A 5,650-nucleotide genomic window follows, 5' to 3' on the forward strand; every position below is an offset into this window, starting at 1 on the left:
GTGCGGATGAATAATTTAACATCATATCCATAAGATAGATATATATTAAACAAAGCTTTCTACTGATTTAATAATTTGAAATAAGATATTATTACAAAGTACGTGTTAGCAAATACAATCAATTCTTAAGTTAATATTGTTGGGTTTCATTTTATTGTGTAACAGTTGGTATTTTAACTGTCTTAAGACAATACAATATTTAAAAGGTAAATAGGTATTACAAATTGATAATACTCAATATATAGCTAGGCTGTATCTCCTGGTAGGCGCCGCTCCAGATCGCGTCACGGAACACGGATGCCCAAGCCAATGGTTTAGAACAACAAACGGAAATACTTCTAAAATATACTATATGGCATCAAGCTGCGATCCGTTGTCGGTAAAATCGGCTTGAAAATATCAGTTAAAGTTTCAAAATAATTTAAATTACCAGATAGTCTTGTTTGTTTTTATTTAGCATTTTAAATTTCAATTTACGTATAAACAATAACGTTTATCTCTAACTAGGAATTAAACTAAAAAACATGTTAAGTCGTATAATAACAATACAAATTGCGACTCTAATGCAACAAAATCTGTTTGAAACTCAATGTGTATCACTGGGAAAATGATTAACACTTGAAAATGATCACAGCCTTTTTATTAATACAACTACGAAACACTTCAAACAAATACGATTTTAATAACAGCTAACTTCTCTTTGACGCTCTTAAATGTTTAAGTGATAAATTCCTGTAGCCATGCGGAACTTATTACATTTGTATTAAAGGCAAGACTGAGAAAATTAATTTAACTACTGTTGGCTGAATAAATCGTAAAGTAAAACAAGGCCTAATTTTTAATTTCCAAGAAAATTAAAAACTTATTTTCGATCGTATACTTTAACATCCATTTTCATGAATACAATATTTGTTTGGAATTAAATATTCTAAATTTTCATACACAAATGTTACCCAGGTATTTGCTTTCAAAGTTAAAGCATTTTACCTTATTAACGTAAAAAATATATTTACGGGCTCTTATGCACATAAATAACATTAAAGATTCATCTCCTCATTTAAGTGAACCTTGCTAAGGCAATATTTGCTCAATAGTTTTTTTTACAGGCATGCGTTTTTTTTCTTTTTAAATCCATCCACTTAAACTCTATATACAATCAAATCAACTGTGGTTGATAATTTGGTAAATGAGCAAACGAATAAATAAATCTGTTTATAGTTTTTATAAGACGTTTTATTTTTGACTTTCAGTTTTATTTATATATTTTATGTGTTATTGTATGTGTATTTTATTTATTTATATGTGTAACTGACCAAACTGATTATATTGAATTTCCCATGCCACTAGGAGGACGTTACAATTAAGATCCACAACTTATGCCAATGAAATAAAAACTCTTATTAAAAAATTTCAGTGAATCTTAATACATTATGTCTCGTATTGGAATTTTAAATAAATTAAAATGTCAACAGAAAAATTAAGTTACTTTAAAATCATACGGAATTTTAATATTTAAGGGGAGTTTTGGTGCAGATCAGGTACTAGATACGTCTATTTTTACAAATGAATTATAAAAAGAAATGTCCATACAGTAAGTAATTCTTTTAGCCATTAGGAACTCGGTCAACATTAAAAGACACTCATGCTCAATGGAGCAGGTCTACATTACATGATGACGCTCAGAGTGCTTTAGAGGTCCCTAGTTTCACATACACGTTTTAACGTTTATTTTTTAGTTTATCTGAAATGTTAGGAATTTTAACTCACTTATTTAATCAATCCATGTGTAATTTGACCAAATGTCAATTCTTAGTTTGAAATGTTTGATCTTTTAGATTCATCTGGCGAAAATCATACCATTATGTTCGAGTACCTATGTTGTTGTAGCCTAAGAGTAGGTAAGACGCAACAATAAAGGTAGTCTAATATAATTAAAATCCATAAAATAGGTATAGCCATAATAAATATAAGTATCTATAGCATTATGGGTATCCCTCATGGGTTGTGTTTCCCCCATAGATGAATATTGGTGTGATTCACATAATATACTCCTTTACCATTTTTTAAATTTTTATTTTCAGAAAGATTTTAAAGGATACATTTAATGTTCATGTGATAGTTGGTAAGGTAAAATTGTAAAACTACAGTAATGAAAACACCAATTTATTAATTTTTTTATTCACCACCGGAAACAGCTCAAAATATTGGTCAAAGATTTTCTCCTAACATTACCGTTTCAATATTACGAAGTTGGGTTCAACCGTCCCAAATCAATTAACCTAATGGAAACGCTGCGGTTGACAGAATTGTAGTACTTTTGATGAATGATCCCTTGACTCTGAGACAATCATTATCTAGAAATAAACACGAATATATGAACTACACCGGGCTAACTTAAAAAAATATTAAATATTAAATTAAAAACACTAAGTGTTTAATGGATTCAATAATTTTAAAGATTTAAGATCGGCCAAATTATCTGACTGCAATTTTAACTTCACACACGTTAAACAAATTTAATAAAGGTTTGTGCTATTGTTTATAATTATGTACTAGGTTTTAAGTTAATTAATAATGGATTCGTGGATAAATAAAAAAAATTAAAAAAACCTACGGGCAGACCCAGCAAGCTAAGCATTTAGAGTGATGTTTTGTATTGTTTTCATCTAAGGAAATTATACAAGCTCTTTTAATGAAAGTCTTTAATGAAAATTTGATAGCCTGTTAAGTACTCTGTATCCCTGTAGCCTATAAAAAATATCTACAGATAACTTTTGGCTTTGAATAATATTGACTTGGTAAAAACCAGCAATTTTTTAGAAGCAAACACCTTTGCAATAGCATTGTTTGTGGAATATAATTTTTATTTTGTGATGTAAATGAAAATCCTTCATTCACACAGGTACCCAGCCTGTAGTGTGAGACTAATAAATTGATCAGTCTACTCATTAAAAACCCAATACTTTGTTAAACAGAGCTCTGAGATTGTTTCTTCACTCAACTTCATCGCATGTAAACGTGTGACCTAAGACATCAGGCTCACGCCGTTTTTGACATTCAATTCTTTTATGACCTAGACCACATTCAGATCAAGCCTCGTCTTCTTGGCATAGAGTGTACTCTAGACGATCCATGTATACAGGTCCAACGTCTTCAATAGGTTATCGACTGGGGGGATGGCCGTGTCCATCGACATTTCTAAATGGTGTTGGGCTCCACAAAGGGGACTGTAAAATACTATGGGAAGTACGCAGTTTTAACTTATTGCATGTATAATCCTATCATTTGGAAGGGGGGCCTTACTTGATGTGGATCCTCTCGTATCTATAAGAGAATAAGTTTTCAATTCAGTTGTTAATACTTAGAACGTTTTTCCATTTAATGCTGGTAAAACATACGAGTATACCAACGTGGAAATTCCAGGGAAAATCCCAGGAAACCACCGGCAACACCCTATCCGTTCACCAACAATTTCTATTAGCTCACCATACACAAAACACTTCATTTGTTAATATTAGAAAATTATCATTTGAAAACTAATTGACAAAGTTTTCCAGAGAACATGATGTCCAAAATATGAACCCATTTAAACTTCCATTCGGTAATATTTTTAGCAGTTTATTCATGAATAACTTTTCCTCTAAGATGGAATTTATCCTATTATGGCGTGAATTCGAGTATGAAATCAAATGGGTCCCTGGAGAAGAATTTAGTTTGGCCTGCTTAACATCAAAAACATATTTCCTACACATTAAAGTTACCTAACAATAAATTTCATATTGTGTAGTATCCACCACTACCATTCAGTAGTACTAAGAGAAGCTTAAAATAATTTCATTTATTGATGTCTATAGCTTAATATCATTTATTACAAAAATGCTAAAAGGACATATACAAATTCTTGTTTTAGTTAAACAATTTAGATTCCCAACGAAAAAACGTTCTAGTCCTTTAATGAGTTTCAAAAATATTGAACAAGTTGGCTGAACAATCTATTAATAACTCGTTCAGGCGCTTAGTAGTAAGACATTTTACGTTTCAATATTTTTAACGTCCTAAACAGCTTAAAAAGTTTAGTATATGTTCCATTTCATAGTTTTAAATGCAACTTATTTGCTTCTATAATCAGGTGTATGCCATTTTGTTTTACTAACATCAAATACAGGAGTAAAGAAGACTCTTTGTAGGAAACATGGCAAGGTTAGAAAAAATGATAAGAATGAACGCTGCCAAATAGGTATCGTATAACGGACAAGGTTTTAACATAAAAAAAAAGTTATAATGAGGATGGTGTCGCTGATGTGTCTTTCATAACTTCGAAAACATCACTTCTTGTTTCATAAGGAGTTGGATGCCTGTACTTAAATATATATACCACTATATCACCATCTTATAATTCGATTTCTTTTCTAGTTTCATAGTTAAATCTTAATGCATTTTAACATGTTTAACCGCTGCCAATTTCTTATATGATCCTCTTATTTGATTGCCTGGTAGGGTTGAATATGTTAAACATATTCAGGTAATTAGTTTTATATTACAACAATATTAGTTCCCTTTATAGTATAGGGGTTTGACCTTGTTTTATTTTATAAAAGTAACGGTTAGCCTACTCATCATCGAGAGAAAGTCTCAGTTTTTTAAGAAATTTTACAATGCCAGATCTTTTTGTTTGTTTAAGAAATAAATGAACCAAGACCCATTTTGATAGTACCACAGTTCTATTAACATTCCTAAAAATGATACAATTTTTACCATACGTTAAAAAACAAGAATAAGAGAGCTTTTTAATTTTGATTTACCACTACAGGTAAATCATGTTGAATCACATTCTTATTTATCCAGATGGATGAAATAATTTTCCTCAAATTTAGATAATATGCATAAAAACTATAATGTATTTAAAATCAAACATTGGTAAATCGACTAGTCCAAGATTTAATTCGACCATCCCATAATACTTGAATTATCATAAAAATATGAGTAATCTTCTTTTACTTTGAATCCCCGAATACGATTTAATTGTATATAACCACGACAAAGGAAAGTGTAGAGTTGGTTAACGAAAGAAATAATTTAAAGACTTAAAAGAAACCTATCAAAGAAGGATTGGACAGTCAAACTCTGAAATCATCATCAAAGACATCTTGGAGACTACGTGAGTTACATGCGGACTGGACAAGATGTGACTGAGTTACTGATGACCAACCGAACTGGGAACACTTTAAAGTTATTTATTCCAAACATTATTTAAGAAGTCTCACCGAAACCCTTTTTGGTGAATCTTTCCATTTTACATTTTCTAGGTGATAAGAATTTATATGAAGGTTTAACAGTCAAATTTTTGATTTTCTAAAAAGTGATTTAAGAACGTGTATCAGAGAAGGGTTATCAGTACATAGGAGCAACAATTGACAAAACTAGTAAAAAAATTATCGAATCTTCGTAGGGAGCTTTCTTACTTGTCATTACAAAAACGGACACAAATTAAAATCCATATGAATGGGGGAAGGAAAAGATCTAAAAGCCTATTAGGCTACATATTATTTGAATGTGAGACTTGTACACTCGGTCAATTTTTAAGTTTTGAAAAAAAAGATTGTGCGAAGATAATTTACATTATAGTCGGCACATTGAGAATACGCCATAA

The sequence above is a fragment of the Macrosteles quadrilineatus genome, unplaced genomic scaffold, assembly GCF_028750875.1.
Source record: "Macrosteles quadrilineatus isolate MER2022 unplaced genomic scaffold, UCM_ALF_1.0 Scaffold_8__2_contigs__length_117827958, whole genome shotgun sequence".
Classification (NCBI taxonomy): domain Eukaryota; kingdom Metazoa; phylum Arthropoda; class Insecta; order Hemiptera; family Cicadellidae; genus Macrosteles; species Macrosteles quadrilineatus.